The sequence below is a fragment of the Cricetulus griseus genome, chromosome 8 (genome assembly GCF_003668045.3).
Source record: "Cricetulus griseus strain 17A/GY chromosome 8, alternate assembly CriGri-PICRH-1.0, whole genome shotgun sequence".
Lineage (NCBI taxonomy): Eukaryota > Metazoa > Chordata > Mammalia > Rodentia > Cricetidae > Cricetulus > Cricetulus griseus.
In genome coordinates, this window is record NC_048601.1 from 59,917,738 (window position 1) to 59,925,346 (window position 7,609).

A 7,609-nucleotide genomic window follows, 5' to 3' on the forward strand; every position below is an offset into this window, starting at 1 on the left:
GCTGGCCAGCTACTTCTGGGCAAAGACTGGAATTCTATCCCAGTCAGGAAATGAGTGATTATGTGTTGAAACTCTGCCATTTTTTTTACTAAAGTTATTTCCCTAAATGGTTTCATATCCACAAAATCAATGCTGAATTCTCTTCTATAAAAATGCAAATAGGAACAGATTAGATTTGAATAAAGTCATGATTTGTCATTTCTGTGTTCACAACCAGGTTCTGTAATAATGAGAGTGAGTCTGGGCAAAGTGTTCTGTATGGGACAGGTGAACTTCGGACAAGTCAAACAGACATGAACCCTCATGTTGGGTGCAGCTTTGGTGAAGGCATACTTATCACTGCAAAAAAGAAGCTTCTCTGACTAATGTTAAGGACAGCACAGATCTAGGGGTACAAATATAGACATTTAAAAGGCAGTTTGAAAATATGACAATGTGACCCTTTAACAAAACATCTACAGTAAGTCATAGGGTCTATGAATTCTCTAGCCATGGGTTTCTGGCAGGTTTGCAATACCAAGCATGAAATACCTCCTCTGGTGCATGCTTAAACTCCAATCAGAAAATGGTTGACTTCTCCAATATCAGGCATGCCACTATTACACCAGTGGCATAGCTTTCCTGAAAAGTTAATTGGTGAATGGATATTACTTCAATTTGGTTTAATCGTGGTGTTGAGAATCAGAATACCCAAAGACTTTCAGAGGCCCTAATGAAATGACAAAAGGAATGAGTTCTGTGTCCTTGCTCAAGGCAGAATTGGCAAGGTCCTTTGTGCTTCAGTGGAGTTAAGATTTATTTCTTGAGAACTGGACTTTCACCTCTGAAGGGATATACTATATCATGGTGTTAAAATAATAAATATTATAAGGATATGAGATTAAAAATTATTTACTATGAACTCTCATGGTATTAAATAATAGAAATGTTATGAGGTTAAAATATAAAATTATTTAATTAATAAAGATTTGTGTATAAAGACTGAGATGAATATATGTTTACAGAACAAAATTACTTTTTCTCCATTTTTTTAAATTGAAATTAGAAACACGATTGTTTTAATGTCAATCCCAGTTCCCTCCGCCTCCCCTCCTAACCTGATTCCCCAAACATCCTACCTATCACATACCATTTCTGGCCCCCAGGGAGGGTGAGGCCTTCCATAGGGGGTCTTCAGTGTCTATCATATACTTTGGGATAGGGCCTGGGCCCTCCCCCGTGCAAATAGGCTGAGGGAGTATCCTTCTATGTGGAATGGGTTCCCATACTCTATTCCTATGCTATGGGTAAGTATTGATCTACTACAAGAGGCCCCATAGATTTCCCAGGCCTCCTCAGTGACACGCACATTCATGGGGTCTGGACCATTTCCATTCTGGTTTCCCTGGGATCAGTCTGGAGATGAAGAGCATCCCCTTTTCAGGTCAGCTGTCAGAATAAAATTCTAAGTGCTTTTTTTGGGTGGATCAATATTTATTAGTCACACTCTAAAATACAAACACAGAAGTTTCTAGAATACAAACACACAATTTCAGCAGATATACAGAGAAATCAAGTATCCAGTGCAAATGCAGAGAAAGCATTTGCAATGTCAAGTACAAATGCAGCACTTGAATACTATGGTCAGTGAAACACTGATCACAGTCCTGAGTAAAAATTCCAATTCCTTTTGTCACCACTGTTTGTTACGTTTACAGTGTGTGAAAGCTCCAGGCTGTTTACACAGGGAGATGAAGCAGTCCTTTGCTGTCCCAGAAGTGTCACCTCTGCTTAGGAGGGTCTCTTGTCCTTTGCTCAGGACTTGTCCAATGGGCTGTCAAGATGTGTGATCGTCTCTCCTCCCTCCAATGAAGAACTCTGAGATTCACTCCTAGACAGCTCCGAGGAGGTGAGATATTTGGCCTGGGACAAGCCAGCCCTCAGCAGGGAAATCAAAGGCAGCCTGGGTGTCCATGATGTATAAGACCTGAATCATGTCACTCAGAGACCCTGAGAGCTGTGTGAGCTGAGAGAGCTTCTCTTGGGATAGCAGGAAATGATGCTGCGGGGCATGCAACTGGACTATGTCTCCATAAACGCCTCAGACATAGCCCGAAGGAAGAGCACCAGACTCTTTCGAAGTTGTGCTGATCCTGTGTGCTGAGCTTCTGGGCAGGCTAATTCTTGGTGGCCATTGGCTTTCAGATTTGCCTTCTTTGAGATGGTCTTCTTTCTCTTTTCTGAGTGGGAGGCCTCCTCATTCCCCCTTCTGACCTTCCCCTAGTCCTTGGAACTGTGGTTTCTCTTCCTTGGGTTTTCCTTATCGGAGCTGTGCTCTGTTCACAGGTCGCCCTGCAATGGGAAGCCAGTCCCTCTCCCTTTCCTCTCGGTTGTTTCTCCTTCTCTGATGTCCTTTCTAAGCTGGTCTGTTTTTCTGCAGGTAGCTGCAATGGAGCACAGGAAGGGTCTGGGTCCCAGCTTTCTGATTTCCTGCTCATGTTGCAGTGAGAGGCAGAATTTCCCTCTTCCAGGCTGTGGTCCAGCTGATCCAATGATGGCTATCTGTGAATTCCATGCCCAAGTATCCAGTATCTGTTCACTCCACAAGGTTGGATGTTTCAGGTGATCGTCAGTATGTGCCGAAATCCCAAACAAGCTGCCTCTAATGCCAGAGAAGGAAGGGTCTTGACCAGGAGCAGAGAACAAGCAGGCAGAAGGAGACACTTTCTTCTTTATAGGCTTACAGCAGATTGTGTGGCCCAGATTAGAGGTGGAGCTACCATCCACAAAGCTCCAGATTCAAGAAGGTGTGTTGCCCACCTCAAAGATCCAGGTTAGAGGTCGACCTTCCCAATTCCCTGATTTAATTAGTAAAAGATCCCTCCACGGTGTCCCAGTCAGTTTTGACTTATGTTGAGTTGCAGATGCAGACAAGTTGACAACCCAAATCGACATGACACTTAGCCTGCTTCAGGTGTCTCTGATCTGTCCTCTTTATTGGCGGAGCTGTCTCATTGACTGCAATGCTCCCTCATTCTTATCACTCAGGAGGCCTGGCCAGGGAAGCAATCTATTTTTGTTGAACTTGAGCCTCAGATGAGGATGAAGCATTTGAGGTGTCATCATATGATTTCCAAAGATGGAGAACAAAGCCAGAAACGAAGGGAAACTGGACAGACAGGCAGCATCCAAGTCCACCACTAGTTCTTTCTCCTCTTTTCACCAAGAAATATTGAAAGATAGAGCCAAGTCTTCTAAAAATTAAATCATCACTATACTGACAGGTATGTGAATATTCTGACCAAGGAGAACACCTCCAGTGGCAATCCCTCCTTGCACATATCCCAGTTATGGACACATGTTTTGAGTTTCTCATACATTTATCAATGACACACAGAAGGTTGCAAAAGGATGTTTTAAGTACATGTGGATATGATCATGTAAAAATACAGGGATGAATATCAATGTCAAATGTACCCCCTCTTTTCTGAAACAGAGTCTCACTATGTATCCACTGTTGGCCTGGAACTCACACGCTAATACAGGTTGGCCTGGACCTCATAGACTTCTCTGAGTCTCTGCCTCCTGAGTGGTGGGATTAAAGGCCTCCACCACCACACCCAGCATTAAGACAATTGGAGGTGTTTATTTCAAATGTGATTGTCTTGACTTAAATCGGCCACCATGATGACCTCACCAAATACTGAGGACTGGCACCAAAACTCCAGCAGAAATGTGGCAGAGGTTCAACAAGCCACATACTGAGGCCTAGACATACTCTCAAGAGAAAGGCAGAAGGGGGGGGGATTCAGCTAGTCAGTCAAGGGAAGAGATACACTTTCCTTCAGCTCAGCTCCACTCTCCACATTGTTCTTGAATCCCAGTGTAACATGAAAAATAAAGACTCAGAGACTGATATTGGGGTTCAGACTTGAAGCTGAATAGCAGAAATGGAAAGCATCAGACCACTACCTTATCAGGCTGAGTGGGTTGATCCTGTCTACAGTAGCTCTCACCAAACCAGAGACTGTAACTTGCCTCAGCTTGGCTGGATAGTGAATGAATTCTTCTATCCTCACTGTGGCTGGAAAATTAATCCCTCTCTCTTCAGTGAAGATGGAGAATAAATGCTCTACTCCTCAGTGTGGCGGGAGAATCAGTGCCTCATACTGACTACTGAAGACCCTGCTTCTATAGTTTATACCCAACTAGTACTGGGATTAAAGGTTTGTGCTCTCTCTCTCTCTCTCTCTCTCTCTCTCTCTCTCTCTCTCTCTCTCTTTAGTTTTTCAAGATAGGTTTCTCTGTGGCTTTTAGAGGCTGTCCTGTAACTAGCTCTTGTAGGCCAGTTCGAACTGGTCTCGAACTCACAGAGATCCACCTGCCTCTGCCTCCCAAGTGCTGGGACTAAAGTTGTGTGTCACCAACATCTGGCGGTGTGTGATCTCTTACTCTTTTGAACACATTCAAACTTGAGTCTGCTTAGGGGCCTTGGACTCAGAGAAATCCCTGTACATCTCAGTACTGAGCCTTAGAATTGAAGATGTGTACCACCATCACCCAGTTTCTGGCTGCTGAGATAAAAGGTGTGTGCTTGACTTCTAAGGCTTGTGGCTGACTTTGCTTTCTGAATCCTCAGGGAAGGTTTAGTAAACCATGACTAATGTATCACCACATCCCACTGTCCCACACCTTTTCTTGGGGTCTGCCATCTGTGTCTGTGCTTCTCCAAGAGATTTTTCTATCTTCCTAATGCCCTTGGTCCTTTCACCTCAGAACAAAACTTGAATGTCAACACTTGAATATTCATCTCCAGACACTTCCTAGGCCTTGTAGCTGAAAAGCACAATTCGAATCCTCTAACCTTATTCTTTGTGAATCTGTGATGTCTACTTGATAACCTCCTACCTTATCTATCCTGGCTGATTTTAAATATGTAGTCCTTCAATACCAACTACAGTGAGAACCAGGGATTGCCTTATTCAGTGCAGAGATGCTTTTAATTCCCCTAAGATTTGTGCTCCATGAAGGAACATTAGAAACTGAAACCATGAGACCCATTTCCACCACCAGACTACTGACCCCATAGCCTCCTAGTTGTTACACTGTAGCGGTGAATACAGACTGATGATTTTTTTTTTTAGTTCAAATTAGGAACATGCTTGTTTCACATGTCAATCTTTTCTCCCTCTACTTCCCTTCTCCCCAACCTCCCATCAATCCCCACTCCCTCCCCCCACTGCTCCCCTTGGAGGGTAGGGCCTAACATGGGGTCCTACTCCACAACATCATCCTGGGCCCAGCCTAGACCCTCCCTCATGTGTCCAGGCTGAGAGAGCATCCCTTCACCGGGATGGGCCCTCAAAGTCCCTTCTTACACCAGGGAAAAATACTGATCCACTATCAGGGGCCCCATAGAGTACCAAAGCCTTCTCATTTACATCCACATTCAGGGGTCTGGATCAGTCTTCTGCTAGCCTCCAGGATAGCAGTCTGTGTTCCATGGGCTCCCCCTTGTTCAGGCCAGCTGTGGGTTTCACTAGCCTGGTTCCAACCCCTTTTATCTTCATTTCTCCCTCTCTGCAACTGGGTTCCAGAGTTCAGTGCACTGTGTATCTGTGAACATCTGCTTCTGCTTCCATCATCCACTGGATGAGGGCTCTAGGATGGCATATAAACAAGACACCAGTATCATTATAGGGGAAGGGCATTTAGGATATCCTCTCCACCATTGTAAGGAGCCGTTACAAGCTAGTGCTCATGTGCACTAGGTAACCTTGTAACTTTCCAGCCCTTGGTCTCCGCCTCTTCCGTGACGTCATATGGTCCGATGAGCTTCAGCCAGTCAGGGAGTAACACATCCGAGGCGGCGGTTGCCAGCCTATATAAGGGATGGGTTTTTGGGAGTTCAGAGTCTCTGCTCTGTAAGCTTATGCTCTCCCTCTCAAGACGCATTAAAGCTTTACTGCAGAAGGATCCTGAGGAGTGTGCCACGTTGTTTTTGCTGGTGAGACTGTAGCTCGGGACAACTGGTGCCTAAACCCGGGAATCAAGACCTCATCATCGTCAGCACCATCGGAGACCCCTTGGCTACAAGGAGGATTCAGAACTGCAGGGAGGTACGATTCATAGAGGTATGTCTTTTCTGGACTTTGGCTTGGGATTGTCACCATCTTGGGAAGGTAGTGTCAAGGCTTTTGTGCTTGTCCTCGGAGCCATCTTGACCTTTTTCGCTGTTGTAGCAATCTTGAAGAGGTCCAGAATAACATGTCAGAAATGGAACGTAGTGAGAGGTTGGGTGCGCTCAGTCCCAAAAAAGGAAAAAGGACCTCCCGGTGTGTCTAATGACAAGGGAGTGTATGTAAGAAAAAAAAGGCAACAAAAAAGGAAAAAGGACCTCCCGGTGTGTCTAATGCCAAAGGAGTGTATGCAAGAAACAAAACAGCAACAAAAAAGGAAAAAGGACCGTCTAATGACAAGGGAGTGTATTTGTCAGAATCCTCCCCCTGTTGTTAAATTAAGGGGAGAAGTTGGCTTATGCCCTGTACAAGAGCTTGAAGCCTTAAATCTTGATAGCTCTGATGACTCTGAAAGCTCAGGAGATGAAGTCTTAGATACTGAGGAAGAAGTTGAGCGAGATGAGGAGGCTGCTAAATATGAGAAAGAAAGATACCATCTGAATGACCATATACAAAGTAGCAAAAAAACTCGGAGACGGCAGTTTCAAACAGCCCTCTCACAGGTTGCTTCTTCGGCACCCCCTCCCTATGAGATGCGCCTGAAGTCTTATTCCTTTCTTCCAGAAAAGGTAAAAAGAAAGCTGCGCCTCGCTTTTCCCATCTTTGAGGGCAGAAAAAAAAACAACCTTACTTTAGATGTGGAACAATTGGACATATTATGGCAGATGGCCCAACTAGGCTGTGAGCAGAAGCTCCCCGGCCTATGTGTCACCTCCATCTAATATGAGAATTTCACCAAAGCAGCTAATTTGTCTAAAAGCCTTTCCCAGTTTATGTTGCAGAATTGGACCTTTGAATTTGAGCAGACGCTGCGTGAATTGAGAGCCGCTATCGTTCAGATCAATTCCACACGCCTGGATCTGTCACTGACGGAGGGACTGTCGTCATGGGTCACCTCAGCTGTTTCCTACTTCAAAGAATGGGTGGGGGTGGGAATGTTTGGCACAGCTGTTTGCTGCGGATTGGTGTTGCTTCTCTGGCTGGTCTGTAGGCTCAGGGCTCAAACTAAGAGGGACAAGGTGGTTATCGCCCAAGCGCTTGTAGCCTTGGAACAAGGGGCTTCCACTGACATTTGGTTAACAATGTTTAAGCAATAGGCTGCCAGCCAGACAGCTCTTGCACACCCGGAGCCTAGACTCATTGCACAGGGTAGAGTGTCTGTCTTGAGCAGCCCATGAGGGATGTCGAGCAAAGCATCACACAGAGAGTTGCCTAATATGCAGGCTTCTCTGGGAGTCATGTTGTCCTGCATAAGGGTTGCCGGACCCAGTTTCTCTTTCCCAGAAAAACGGCAGAGGACAGGTCGAGAGCGCTTCGGGTCAAGCTAACAGCCTAGTGGCGACTCTCGTACACAGTCTTATTGTATGATTTGGGAGGTACAACCTCTGTCT